This window comes from Microtus pennsylvanicus, chromosome 1, assembly GCF_037038515.1.
Source record: "Microtus pennsylvanicus isolate mMicPen1 chromosome 1, mMicPen1.hap1, whole genome shotgun sequence".
In the NCBI taxonomy this organism is placed as follows: domain Eukaryota; kingdom Metazoa; phylum Chordata; class Mammalia; order Rodentia; family Cricetidae; genus Microtus; species Microtus pennsylvanicus.
Window position 1 is genome coordinate 139,884,268 of NC_134579.1, and position 14,663 is coordinate 139,898,930.

The window sequence follows — 14,663 nt, forward strand, 5'->3', positions numbered from 1 at the left end:
AAGAAATTGGTCATCAAAAGAATACATAATCCAATTAAAAAATGGAGTACAGACCTAAGCAGAGAACTCTCAACAGAGGAATCTAAAATGGCCAATAGACACTTAAGGAAATGTTCAACATCCTTAGTCATCAGAGAAATGCAAATCAAAACAACTCTGAGATTCCATCTTACACCTGTAGGAATGGCCAAGATCGAAAACACTGATGACAACTTATGCTGGAGAGGTTGTGGAGAAAAGGAACACTTCTGCATTGTTGGTGGGAATGCAAGCTGGTATGTAGGGTTAAACCCAGCCTTAGGGGGCGTGTACGCCTCGGGCTCATGTTTACCTATAAATCTGCTGGGTGTGCACCCAGCTGCCCCTTCCTTTTCCTGTTCTCTGCGGGCTTAGCCAAAGTTGGTTGACTCAACATTGCAAACGAGACTTTGGGTGATTGCCCAGGTAGTCAGTTGTCTCTGTCATTTGTTGCACATTTTGGATATCTCTCGTTTGTTAAGTAATATTTATTCCCTTCTCAGATCTTTGAAGATTATATAATTGTAGTTACTCTCTACATTATTTAGACTCCTTGAGATAGAATGTTTAGCAAAACTTTTGTTCTCAATATTGTTTGTTATATTTATTATTTGTTATTATTGTATATAGTTGTATTTGGTTTAGTTCTGTCTTATTTAGACAAAAGGGGGAGATGTAGGGTTAAGCCCAGCCTTAGGGGGCATGTACGCCTCGGGCTCATGTTTACCTATAAATCTGCTGGGAGTGAGCCCAGCCACCCCTTCTGCTTCCTGTTCTCCGCGGGAACCGTGGTACTGTAAGTCTATTTCCCCATTAAAGCTGTATATATTTTTTACAATCTGTCTGCATTCATTTATGCCATTACACTGGTACAGCCCCTTTGGATGTCAGTCAGGCTATTTCTCAGAAAATTAGGAAACAACCTTCCTCAAGACCCAGTAATACCACTTTTGGGTATACATCCAAAGGATGCACAATCATGCCACAGGGACATGTGCTCAACTATGTTCATAGCAGCTTTGTTTGTCATAGTCAGAACCTGGAAACAACCTAAATGCCCCTCAACTGAAGAATGAATAAGGAAAATGTGGTACATTTACACAATGGAGTACTACACAGCAGAAAAAATAACAACATCTTGAATTTTGCAGGAAAATGGATGGAGTTAGAAAATGTTAATTTGAGTGAGGTAACCCAGACACAGAAAGACAATTATCATATGTACTCACTCATAGGTGGGTTTTAAACATAAAACAAAGAAAACCAGCCTACAAACCACAATCCCAGAGAACTTAAACAACAATGAGGACACTAAGAGAGACTTACATAGATCTAATCTACATGGGAAATAGAAAAAGACAAGATCTCCTGAGTATATTGGAAGCATGGGTACCTTGGGGGATGGCTGAAGAGAGGAGGGGAGGCAGGAAGGGAAGCATAGAAAATGTAGAGCTCAATAAAAATCAATAAAAAACACTTATTTAAATAAATAACTATGAGAGGCCATACCTTTGGTAACAGAGAAGGCAGAGAAATTTCAGATTGTAGAGGACCCATAGGTTGAATAACCTTGGGGTTGATAGCCCTTAGATCTGTCACCATTCTCCATTTTCCAGATTTCTTTTTAACAACAAATACAGGAGAATTCTAAGGACTGGTAGATTCTTCTATATGTTGAGCAACTAGTTGCTCTTATACAGTTCTAAAGCCTATAACTTTTCCTCAGCTAGAGGCTACTGCTTAACCCATATTGGTTTCCTAGTTAACCATTTTAAAGGCAGGGCTGTTGGTACCTCTGAGGGTTTAGCAATTGCTTTGTGTTCTTGTACAGCCCAAATGGCTGATGTCTGTCGTTTGTAATATCTTCTAATATTTCCCCCAGGAACATAAGTTTTTGGGGCTTCAGGAATGTTAATTTGGGTATTCCATTGCTGCAATAGGTCACAATCCTACATATTCATTGCAATATTGGCTATATATGGCCTTAGTCTTCCTATTTGCCCTTCAGGCCCTATGCATTCAACCCATCTCGTGCTTTGTTTTACCCAAGATAGGGTTCCAATTCCCAGGAACTGAACATCTACCTCTTGAAGAGGCCAATTCAGATGCCAAGATTCTGGAGTAATGATACTTACATCTGCACCTGTGTCTAATAAGCGTTCAATAAAAATGTCATTTATACAAACTCTTAGCTTTGGTCTTTGAACATTTATAGAAGTCTGCCAAAATATACATTTCCTCTGCCCTACTGGAGTTTTTGACTCATCCTCCACATTTAACCCATCATTCAGACCAGTATTGCTTTTTACAGCAGCCATTGGATTTTTTAATTTTCCTGGCAAGACATCATGGAGGCCTGAGAGAGGCCCCCCACAGTGTTTCCCAATGGTATCGGGTTGCCTTGTCTATCTGTCATTGACCTACATTCGTTGGTCCAATGTCGACTTTTGCGACACCTCCTACATATACCTGGAGGCTGAGTCCTCCTATTTCTGCCATTCCCAGAGGACATTATTCCTAGGAATTCATTGTCTAAAATCCATTTTCAGATGTCCCAGTATACCTCAACTAAAACATCTGGTATTCTGATGTCATCTCTTACCATTGGAAATTGCTTCTCCTACCCACGCTTCAGTACCATAGTCAAGTGTCTCAACGTTCATTGTATGCAAGATCCATTCATCCATGGGTGCTGATCTGATCTTTAAAGTTCCAAGGATCCATTTTCACTCAATGTTGACATTCTCATAAGCCAAAGATTCAATTATTACACATCTAGCTTCTGGATCAGTTACCCCTATTTGTACAGCCCTAGTTAGTCTTTGCAAAAAGTCACTAAAAGGCTCTGACCCTGTTTAACCCTAAGATATTATTCGACTCTCTTTCCTAGTTCCTGAATCCTGTCCCAAGCCTTTAAAGCTGCTGTGGTATATAGGGACAAGGTGCGGTCATCATAGAAAGCTTTATCCTAAGGATCAGAGTAAAGTCCTTCACCTAGAATTTAGTCTAGGGAAATTTCAAGTCCCTTTCCTTTGTCTTGTTGCTCTAAAATTCTCACTTCCCAAGCTCATCACCCTCTCTCACTCCAGAGCCTTAGGGGTCTTAAGCCTATCATCTCTGACCTTCTAAGAAAAAGCAACTTCACCCCATCTCTTCTCCTTTTAATAAAAAACTAACAGAATTTATCACCTGGTTAAAGACCTCTGGCTCATTGATTCTGCAGTAGTCCCTCTTCATCCTGTAGTGCCTAACCCTTACACACTTCTTTCCACTATCCCTCCAGGAACCTCCCATTTCTCAGTTCTAGATCTCAAGGATGGTCTTTTCTCTATTCCTCTCAGCTCTCAATCTCAAGATATTTTTGTCTTCACCTGGACTGACCCTGATACTCACCTCTCCACACAGCTCAACTGGACTGTTCTTCCCCAGGAATTCTGGAACAGCCCACATCTATTTGGTCATACGTTAGCTTCTAATCTACTCTCACTGTCTCTCCCTAAGTCTAAACTCACACAGCATGTAAATGATGTTTTTCTTTGGGGTCCATTCTTAGAGATAAGTCAAACTGATATCTCTGCTCTTTTAAATTTCATGTCTAAAAACAGCTATAGAGTTGTTCTAAGGTCCAACTGTCTACCTCTCAGGTCATTTACTTGGGATTAACTATTACCCCCACCCAAAATCAAACAAAAATAAACCTAATCCAGCTCCTTACAGTCCCTTCTACAAAAGAGGAGATTTTATCATTCCTGGGAATAACTAGCTTCTTGCGTTCCTGGATCCCCTCTTTTTCTCTCTTTGCCTGCCCCTTATACAAGGCTGCTCTAGGCTCTCCACATGAGCCCCTCCCCTATTCCGTTCTAAGCCCTTCCAGAGGCTCCAACATGTCCTTATCCAGGCTCCAGCTCTCCATCTCCCGACCTAACTCGTCCTTTCTCCCTCTATTTAACAGAGAAGGAGGGATGTGCTCTTGAGGTTCTAGGGCATTAGCTGGGACCTTCCTTTGCACCTGCAGCATACCTGTCAAAGAAGCTGGACCTCACCACTCAGGGCTGGGCACCCTACATATGCGCTTTAGTGGCTGCTAAACTCCTTATTTGTAAATCAAAGAAACTAACCTTTGGGTCACCTACCACTGTCTTCTCCCACCACAATCTGCCTCATCTCTTAACTTACAAAGGCTTACAAACCTTATTTCCTTCTTGAGTTCTTTCCCTTCAGTGGCACTAGTGGAAGATGCCACACTCACTTTCCAATCCTGTCCATCCCTTAATATCGCAAATCTCCTACCTCAGCCTAATATTAATTATTTCCCAACTTAACTTTGGAGGATCTACTGCTCCACTCCTCACACATATAGGAGGGCAAATTGCCCCAGGCCACTTATACCTGGTACACAGATGGCAGCTTCTTTTTATATGCTGGGACCCATAGAGCAGGCTATGTCATAGTGTCGGATACTGGGATAGTGGAGGCACAGGCACTATCCGCCCACACCAATAATCAGCAGGCTGAATTAATAGCTTTCACCCCTGCCTTCCAGTTGGCACAGGGACAATCTTTAAATGTTTACACAGACTTCAAATATGCCTTTCATATCCTCCTGTCTCATGCAGCTATCTGGAAAGAGCTTCTTATGACATAAGAAGGATCCATAACTAACTCAGGTTACATTATGGACTTGTTAAAGGCCTCCCATCTCCCCAGAGCTATAGGAATTATTCACTGTCGGTCTCATCAGACCAACAGCTCCATTCTTTTCAAGGGAAACTGAGCTGACCAAGCAGCCAGGACAGCAGCACTCCAGGGCCCATACCCACCTCAGTCACCTAATGGTTTTATACAGTACAGCCCACATTCTCGCAGACACCCCCTGACATCCAGCAAATTCTGTCCTACCTACATCATCTCTTCCATCCTAACAGCAAGGCTCTGTTTCACTTTGTCATGGCTCTCCTCCAACCCACCCCTGAGGACTTAGAGTTCTTAAATACTATCACTACCTCTTATAAAATCTGTCAAAAGTCAGATCCCAAGTCCAAACATCATAGCTTCTTTTTTCCCACCCACCAGGCCAGGGACTTCCTTCCAGGAACTGACTGGCAGCTTGATTTTATTCATATGCCCACAGTCAGACAGTTTAAATATCTCCTGGTTTGGGTAGATTCCATGTCTGGGTGGATTGAAGCATTCCCCACCACTAACAAGAGGGCCTAGACAGTTTCTGATGTTCTTCTCTGAGAAATTATCCCATGGTTTGGAACCCCAATCTCTCTTCAGTCAGATAATGTCCCAGAGTTTACCTCCCAGATTTCTCAAACTTTATTTAAGGCTCTTAACATTCCCTGGCACTTTCATATTCCATACCATCCTCAGTCTTCAGGGAAGGTAGAACAAGCTAACCATTCCTTTAAAAATGCTCTTGTTAAATAAATAAATAAATAAATAAAAATTTAAAAAATGCTCTTGTTAAGATGTCACAGGAACAAAATAAGGAAACCAAAGGATGGCCGAAGTGTATGGTGTAGTTGAAGAGTCCAAGAATAAGAATATAGAAATTTAGATTCCAGAAATAAGAATGTAGAAATAAGGAAATATGAAGTTGTAATCCTAGGAGAATGAGAGCAGGCTGTCAGCAGCTTTCTTGGCAATTTAAGGATTGACAGTGGGGTACTTTGCTTTACAACTGGCTGCTCTATTTACAAGACAGAAGCATCCCTCTGCAAACTGAGGGCCAACTCTGAAAACTGAGAGTTAGCCCATGATCAACAAAGGATACAAGCAGAGTTAGCTTTTAGTGGGTGGGATGTGCGTGGCTTCTGGGTTCTGCATTGTCCCTGCTACAGGAAACTGGCAGCCTTAGGGGAAGTGCAGAGCTTGGGTAAAGACCACCAGGGAGCGCCAGGCAGAAACAAAGACCTAAAATACAAACACTAGTCTAACTAAAAACCTGTTACTGGAAATTGCAAAGAAGGGCAATTTGTGCCCAGGTTTCACCTTGAGATTGTTAAAATTCCTTTGTTCATGCCTAATACTTGTTGCTTCTTGCTATAAAACTATGAACTTGCTGAACTATGGGTCTGAGAGAAAAATCTATGTCTGCTGGAAAACCAGTTTCTTATCTGGAAGGTCATTCCTGGCTGTGGTTGGGCCCAGGGAAATCAGTGTCCTGAACCTCAAGACACCAAGGGCATCATGACTTGACCTGCATGTACTGTCCCAGGAGCAGTCTGAGCACGAAGCCCTGACATTGTGGACATGCAGCAGACCCCATCCCCCAGGGGAAAGATGCTAGGGGATCAGATTCTAGCCACCTGGAGGACTCAGGTGAGTGCCTAACCTGTGTTTCAGACTCCTAAGGCACCTGCTCCTCCTGCTTCTCCCACCACCCCACCTACAGCTCCTGGGAGTGGCCAGTGACTCCTTCCAGAGGAAGGAAAAGGCAGGCTGGGTTTCTGCGTGGGGACACCAGGCCCACGTGGATGGTGATTGTGTTAGGCTCTCTCTCAGAGGAGGCTGAAAGGAGAGATGTAGGGAAATCCTTCTAAGCGTGGCCTTCTGTCTGCCTTGGTGTGGACCTATGCTGAGCCACAGGGCAAAGTGTTGTTTCGGGTTTTGGGGAGAAACAGGGTCACTCCAGCATGAGTTTTAGATGTAGGGGAATCAACCGCTGGCGAACTGACTGACTGTAGCTTTGCAAAAGGCTTCTTAATATTATTATTATTGTTATACAATTTACACCTTAGCAAGTCAATTTCCCAATACCAAAACCTCTTATCTGAAGCTCCCCAAAGAGACAAATGCCAAAGCAATTCCCAGTCGCAGGACACCTGTTTTCTGAGTCCTCCCACAGCCAAGTTTTTGCATAGGCTTTGAACCTTTAGGAAACTCGCAGATGAGATTTACATACTTCAGACAGAAGGTATGGACGACGCAAAAGGCCAGGTACTAACACTCCAGAATCACGCCAGCGGGGGAGCTCTGCGGGAACTCTCGCTACAGCTAAGGACTTGAAAAGAAAAAATAAATGGGAATGGAGAGGATGCGGACGGCCTTCTGAAGACTGATACAGAGAGCCAGCGTGCCCCACGGTCCTCCGGAGACTGGTAGAGAGATCCAGCGTGCCCCACGGTCCTCTGAAGACTGATAGAGAGAGCCAGCGTGCCCCACGGCCCTCAGGAGACTGGTACAGAGAACCAGCGTGCCCCACGGTCCTCTGAAGACTGGTACAGAGAGCCAGCGTGCCCCACGGCCCTCAGGAGACTGGTTCAGAGAGCCAGCGTGCCCCACGGTCCTCTGGAGACTGGTACAGAGAGCCAGCGTGCCCCACGGTCCTCTGGAGACTGGTACAGAGAGCCAGCGTGCCCCACGGTCCTCAGGAGACTGGTACAGAGAGCCAGCGTGCCCCACGCACATGCCCGTGAGAGTACAGGCTCTTGGGGTTGGGTGGACAGTGTCAGTCGGCAGCTCCCTAAATCTATGGGAAAGGCGTGCCACCAGAAAAGGGGCCAGGTTAGTCACAGCACACTGATCCCCAGGAAGGGCTACTTTGCTGGCAATCCTTAAAGAGGTTTCCATGAGTGGTAAGGAGGAAAGGACCGCAAGGCTGACTCTCAAGGCTAGTCTGGCTGTTGCAGAGTTGGGCTGAGGTCTAGAAACTGTTTCTTAGCCTTCCCAAAACGATTCCCTCTGGCCCCGAGAGCTTCAATATCTTCTTTGGAAATGGTGGGATTTTTTTTTCCCTAGCCAGACTGACTTGGGTTTGATGTCTTATCTTGTAGGTCAGAGGCTGTGTCATTGTCTTAGGAACTCTGACCTAGGAGAAGAGTAGGGATAGTTGATACCGACTCCCAAGATACACCTCCAGGGTCCTTGTATAGCTTCCTCCGCTGCTATAACAAAGTGTCACAGACTGGGCAGCTTAAAAAACAAAACATTCTCTCACACTCCCAGGACTGGAAGTCTTAGACTGCCCGCTGCCCTCTGTGTCCTTGGTGCGCGTGTGTCCCACCCTGTGCTGTGGCACACCTGTGGGGGACAACTCACAGGACTCTGTTGTCACTTCCCTCATGTGGGTCCCAGGGATTGAACTCGGGGCTTCAGACTTGGTGACAAGTGCCTTTGCCCACTGAGTGCCGCCCCCCATTCTTTGTTTCCTTCTTAACCAAGGGATTGACCCCCAACGTCTTCTTGCATGCAAGGCAAACATTCTATCAATGAGTCACACTTCCAGCCCTTCGTGAGTAGATTCCAGGCAAGTGTTCTATTCCCAGATTATACCTCCAGCTCTTTTTTAAAAACAAAAAACCATAAAAAAACAAAAACAGGGCTGGAGAGATGGCTCAGAGGTTAAGAGCATTGCCTGCTCTACCAAAGGTCCTGAGTTTAATTCCCAGCAACCACATGGTGGCTCCCAACCATCTGTAATGGGGTCTGGTGCCCTCTTCTGGCCTGCAGACATACACACAGACAGAATATTGTATACATAATAAATAAATAAATATTTTTTTTAAAAAAAAACAAAAACATTTTACTTTGATACAAGGCCTTATGATATTTCCCTGGTTAGCCTCGAATTTAAAATCTACCTGCATCAGCTTCCCGAATGGTTGAGATTTCAGGCCTCTGCCACTGGGTTCTGCTCAAAATGTAATCTTGCCTTGACTCTTTTTATTCAAATATTAGGATCTGAGAAAGAAAGATTTTGTATATCACATACCAGGAAGACACTGGGATCTTAAATTTCCTTGTCTCTATAAATGCACACAGCACACATATCCCATGGAGGCTCTGATTTACAGATAGCACGACAGAAAATGCTATCATGGGGGTATCCAGGAAGTGTGCCAACTGCTCCTTTTCTTCCCTTCATGTGTGTGTGTGTGTGTGTGTGTGTGTGGCACACTTCTGTTGGGGGGGACATGCACCTGTGTGCCAATGTAGAGGCCAGAGGGCAATGCCAACTTCCATGGAGATAGGTCTCTCCCTGAACCTGGAGCTAGACTGGTGACCAAGAAGTCCTTGTTTGATCGAAAGCATTACCTCAGCTCCCTAACACTCCTTGTTTAGTTGGGGGGTTTCACCCCAGCCTCATGGCATCCATTTTTGGAATGTTGGGTGGAAAACTCCATTCCAAGCTTCCTCCCCTGGGAGTTGCCTGAGTCCAAACTGCACCTCCAAGAAAGCCTGCCAAAGGTAACCCCTCCCTAGAGGTCAAGACCACCCCCATAGGCTATTTAAACTGCCCTCCAGAGAATGAACACATGATCTCCCCCTTTCCCTCTCTGTTTTCCTGGGAGCCACCCGGGAGTGCTGGCACCCATTAAACCTGGGTATCTTTTAATTCGGTCTGATTTGGTATGATTGGAATTATTTGTGTCGGCAGAGAAGTTGGTCATTTAAGGGAAAATACTCAGCAGTCCTATCCATCCTCCTGCCTCTGCCTATCACAGCACTAGGGTGACAAGTGTATGTCACCACTCCCGGCTTTTTACACGGGTTCTTGGTATTAAAATCAAGTCAATGAGCTTGCTCAGAAATCATTCTTATCCCCTGTGCCACCTCCCCAGCTCAGGTCATTTCCTGATTATATTTTGATTACAATACTATGTCATAAGATTCTACTGTAGATCAGGTACTGAGGAACCTAGCCTAATGGACATTATTATTATTTACCAGTCTCCAACTATTTATTGGACAAGATTTTATTTGTTTGTTTGTTTGTTTTGAGATGGGGTCTGTCTGTGTAACCCTAACTGGTCCAGTACTTATGCAGTCAAGGCTAGCTTCAAACTGACAGCAATCCTCCTGCCTCAGTCTCCTGAGTCCTGAGAATCCAGACACTTAGAAACAGCAAATACTCCCACAGAATCAACTAACCTGGGCTCATAGGGGCCCATAGAGACTGAACCGCCAACCAGGGAGTCTGCATAGGACTGACCTAGGTCCTTTACACATATTTACAGTTGTGTAGTTTGGTCCTCTTGTGGAACTCCTAGAGTTGAGAGCATGGACTGTCTCTGACTCTGTTGCCTGATTTTGGCACCCTTTTCGCTTACCTTATCCAGCATTAATAGAAGAGGAAAGTGCTAAGTCTCATTGCAGCTTGAAATGCCAAGGCTGATATCTGGGGGCGGGGGGGGGGGGGGGCTGCCCTTTTCTGAAGAGAAATGGAGGAAGAGTAGATGGGAGAAGGGAGGTGTGGGGAGGGGGAAGAAACTGAGGTTGGGATGTAAAAACAAATAAATACAAAAAAAAGGAAGGAGAAGGAGAAGAAAGAAAGAAAGAAAGAAAGAAAGAAAGAAAGAAAGAAAGGAAGGGAGGGAGGAAAACAGGGATGGTACTGAAAAAGCATTTAAAGATGATCTGGTTCTATCCATTTTCTTCCCTGAGGATTTCTCCAGTAGCAGCTACAACATGACATTAACATGGGTGAAGCGTCCAAGAAAAAGAATATAAAAATGTAGATTTCAAAAATAAAAATGTAGAAATAAAGAAATATAAAGTTGTAAGCCTAGGAGAATGAGAACAGCAGCTTGAGGATTAACTATTAACAGTGGGTTATTTTGCTTTACAACCCATAGCTCTGTTTACACGGCCAAAGCATCTCTCTACAAACTGAGAGCCTAACATCCCCAGCCATCCTTGATTAACACAGATATGAGCTGAGTTAGGAGATGGATATATGACCTCTGGGTTACACATTGTCCCTGCTATGTGAAACTGGCAGCATCAAAGGGGAGAGCACAGGGCTTCAGTAAACACCACCTGGAAGAACAAGGAAGACAATAGAGTAAGTACAAACACTAGTTTAACTAAGACTCTGTTAATGGAGATTGTAAAGTTAAGACAATCTGTATCCGAGTTTTACCTTGAGATTGTAAAAATTCCCTTGTTCAGACCTAATGCTTGGTGCCCCTACTATAAAAAGGTGGGCTCAGAAACAGGCCTTTGTCACAGCCTAACAAAATCCATCTCTGGCTGTGGTCTCAGCTAGCTAATAAGGTTTTCGTCTCCCATGGAGATTTTTTACTTTATTTTTTATTTTTTCCTGGATTCTGGTTTCTGGAATAAAGTTTACTTCTGGTTTGTTAGACTTTGATGGTCTGTCCCCATCTTTGTGCACCCCACTCTGGACCCAAAAATGGAGATTGGGGATCTGAACTCTGGTCCTCATGCTTCCAAAACAAACACTTTAGCCTCCGAGGAATCTCCCATTCTCTCCCCTGACATGGTTTGTGTTTTAGGACAAGCTCTCTCATTGGGACCTGGGGTTTGCTGATTAGGTTGGGCTGTCTGTCTAAAGGACTCCAGAATCCTCAGTGATGGACTTACAAGCACATGCTACTGTGCCTGGCTTTTTTTTTGCTTGAGTTCTGGGGATCTAACTCAAGTCCTCATGCTTACACACCAAGCGCTGTACCTACAGAGCTACCTCCCTCCTTTATCATATGCGCTTCAACCCAAATGCAAGTCACTGTGCCCAGCGCATACCTTTCACAGAGAACCCAGGGCACTGGCAGGGGAAGAAATTCGAAATGGATCACTCAAGTGACTTGAGCATCTGAGCATCGGAAAATGGTGTTAAAAGTCCTGCTCCTGGCCACCATTTCCTGGCTTTGTGAGCCAAGCGTTCACTTCTCTTTTTCTTTGTTTTTTAGCTTTTTAGAATCATACATATATTTGTGTCTGTGTGGGTATGTACTCAAAAGAGGGGCTTGGATAGCCCCTCCAGAGCTAGTTACAGGCAGCTGTGAACTGTGCGACATGGTGCTGAGAATTGAATTCCAGTCCGTTCGGCATGCCCTCTTAATGCTGAGCCATCTCTCCAGTCCTTTTCTACTTTTCTTTTCTCTTCTTGTCTTGTTGACCCAAGGTAGCCTAGGCTGGCCTTAAACTTGAGGTCCTCCAGCTTCAGCCCCCAGAGTACTGGGATTACCGGGGTGGACCACCAGGCCCAGTTGAGCTGGAGCTGAGGATCAGATCCAGGGTTTTGTTCACACTAAAGAAGTCCTTGTCCACCCACCCAAAGCCCCCAGTGTGCTTTAGTTAGTCAAGAATTCAACAGATAGGAGGCAAAGACTGTTGCTGAAAACCAACAAAATTGGGGCTTGGGCTGTAGCTAACTAAGCAGTAGAGCACTTCACCTGTGCGGGTTTAGGTCTAACTTCTAGCACTCAGTAATAATAATAATATAAAAGAGAATCACGCCTTGGGCAGCTCTGAAGAAGAATGGTGTGGGAGATTCTTCTCACTCCACTGGCCTTGTGCAGAGAGGGCTTCATGCAGGGTCCTGCTTAGAATTAGAAGGAAGAGACAGACAGTCATACCCCAGGAAGATTAGGGCTGTGGTAGGTGCCAACGTTGGAGCTGGGGAAAACCCAGAGGGAAAGTGCTTCCTTCTCATGTCAGTAAGGAAGTGTGTGTGGGAAGGTGTTTTCTGGCACCGTTATCTCTCAGGAAGAAATGTTCATAGGATCCCATGTAGAATCGTATCCGTCTCCATGGATACGGATATGCCACTTAAGTACTCAGGAGTCTGGCTCAAAACTATGGGCAAATATCTGGTGCGAGTTCTAACATACCCCAGCCCCCTCATGGTGGATGAGCTGCTCTGCCAGCAGAGGAGAAACCAAGCAGGTGATTCAGCCAGACTGTGGGCTGAGGACCCAGAGCTGAGTCTAGAATGAAGACTACAACTGGCCTCCAAAGCCTTGAGCAAGCCCTGCCCCCCAGCCCTGCAGTCGGTTTCAGGACTGGTGGTTTCGTGGTCTTTACACCTGCTGGGCACGCCTGTCCTCTGAGTCAAATTCCTGCTGTCTTCATGAGTCCAGCTGTGCCCACTTGCAAAAGACCACCATAGCTGGTGACTATTGATCATTCCCTGCCAGTGCCACCTGTGGCCAGAGGGAGGCGAGGGGAGAGTCACGGGACCTTCACCCGAGTAGCAGGCCCAGTTGGCTGGGCGTATGCAACAGGTGTATGCAATTCTGCCCTAATTACATGTGACCTCAGGGACAAGCCAGAAGTACACAGGCTGGGAAAGACTAAGGAGGGGGCTCATCTGTGTGGCCTCAAGTGAGTCCTCAGTCACCTCCCAGTGTGACTGCTTTAAGGCCACCTCTGCTCCTGCCCACGACCTCCATTGCTCTGCCAGTGAGCCTAGTAAAGGCGTTGGTTCCCGAGGAGGAACTTGGTAGAATCGTACCTTGGGTTGTCGTTGGGACCTTTGCGGGAGGGGTAGATGTTATGTCTCCCCTAGGGAATGAGTCTCAGCAATGGCACCTAATGAAAAGAAGAAAGAAGGGGGTTAGGACTGTGGTTCAGTTCAAAAGTGCTTGCCTGGTTCGGGGCCCTGCAGTGCACAAGCTAAGTGTTGCAAGAGAATGCGTGCCAACTCCCAAACCAGGCCAACATTTATGGAGACCATTTTTCTGGAAAAAAAAATTTCTAGGAAATCATTTTTTTCCCAGTCCTTTTGCGATAAGGAAATTTTGCATTGCCAAGAAATACTTTTATAAATTTATTTTCATTTTATGTGCTTAAGTGTTTTGCCTTCAGGTGTGTATGTGTATCACGTGCATACCTGGGACCAAAAGAGGCTGAAGAGTTTGTCAGATGCCTGGAGACTGCAGTTATAGGTGCTTGGGAGCCGCCATGTGGGAGTGGGTGCTTGGTACTTGTGGCGGACTTCTCGACCAGCGAGGAAGAATGACCACCACACGAGGATTCTTCTCAGATCACGCTTTACTGGAGTGCCCTTGGTTGAGGGGAGCAGGAAGCGAGAGGGCAGGAAATGAGGGGCAGGAAGCGAGGGGCAGGAAACGAGAGAGAGAGCCAAGAGCACTAAAGCAGCTGCTTATATAGGGAATTGGCACAGGAGTCGTCCTGTGATTGGCTACCACCATCAGCTGACACCAGACTGCATTGGGATAGGCCCAAGGACTCTAAACCACCGCGCATGCGGGAAGCGGGGGACACGCAGCTTCCAATGACAGAGCCAAATATGGAGTTGTTTATTTCCAACAAGACAGGATGTCGGCTCCATCTTGTAATGGCGATCCTGTCCAGCTCACTACAGGTACTGGACCTGGGGTTTCTGGAAGAGCGGCCAGTTCTCTTTACCACTGAGCTATCAGTACTCCAACCCTACAAGAAATATGTTACTTCTCCATAGATGTTCACCCTCCGCCAACACCTGCTCAGCTGCTTCCCAGATGGGAGGGAAGTGAAGGCTCCAGGACATAAACTGTTCTGTGAGGAAAAAAAAACCACAGAGGAACATCTCTAAAGGTGGAGGAACAGATAAAAAGGCAATGCAGGAAAAAAAAAAAAGCCAGGGAGACAGAGATTACCAGTGGGGGACAGAAACAAGGGCAAGAAGGCCTGAGGTACATTTTGCAATGTCCTCACAGAGTTGACCCATTTCCCCACCTGACTAGAAGGTAGCTGAGTAGCCCTGAGATGAAGAAATGGGGTTTCTGTAATACTTGGAAACATGGTAGGGGCCCCATGGGTGGCTCAAAGAGAAATGCCATTGGGTCAATGGGGAGCAGGGTCACTCCTGTTCTTACTGTGGAAGGAGCAGGGTCTGAGGAAGTGGACCTGTGGCCTTGAGAACTGGGTCTGAAGGAGGAGGGCTGGGC

The 14,663-nt window shown here is 45.7% G+C and overlaps 1 long non-coding RNA gene across 1 annotated transcript; it reads right to left on the reverse strand.

Annotated features, from left to right (window-relative positions):
• Positions 1–7,479: 7,479 nt before the first annotated feature.
• On the reverse strand, positions 7,480–13,290 carry LOC142841564 (uncharacterized). The gene is made up of 4 exons (XR_012909084.1): positions 13,226–13,290; positions 10,708–10,785; positions 8,607–8,706; positions 7,480–7,495 (listed from the first exon to the last, which is right to left on the reverse strand). It is a non-coding gene; the product is annotated as an uncharacterized LOC142841564 (long non-coding RNA).
• Between the last annotated feature and the right edge of the window lie 1,373 nt (positions 13,291–14,663).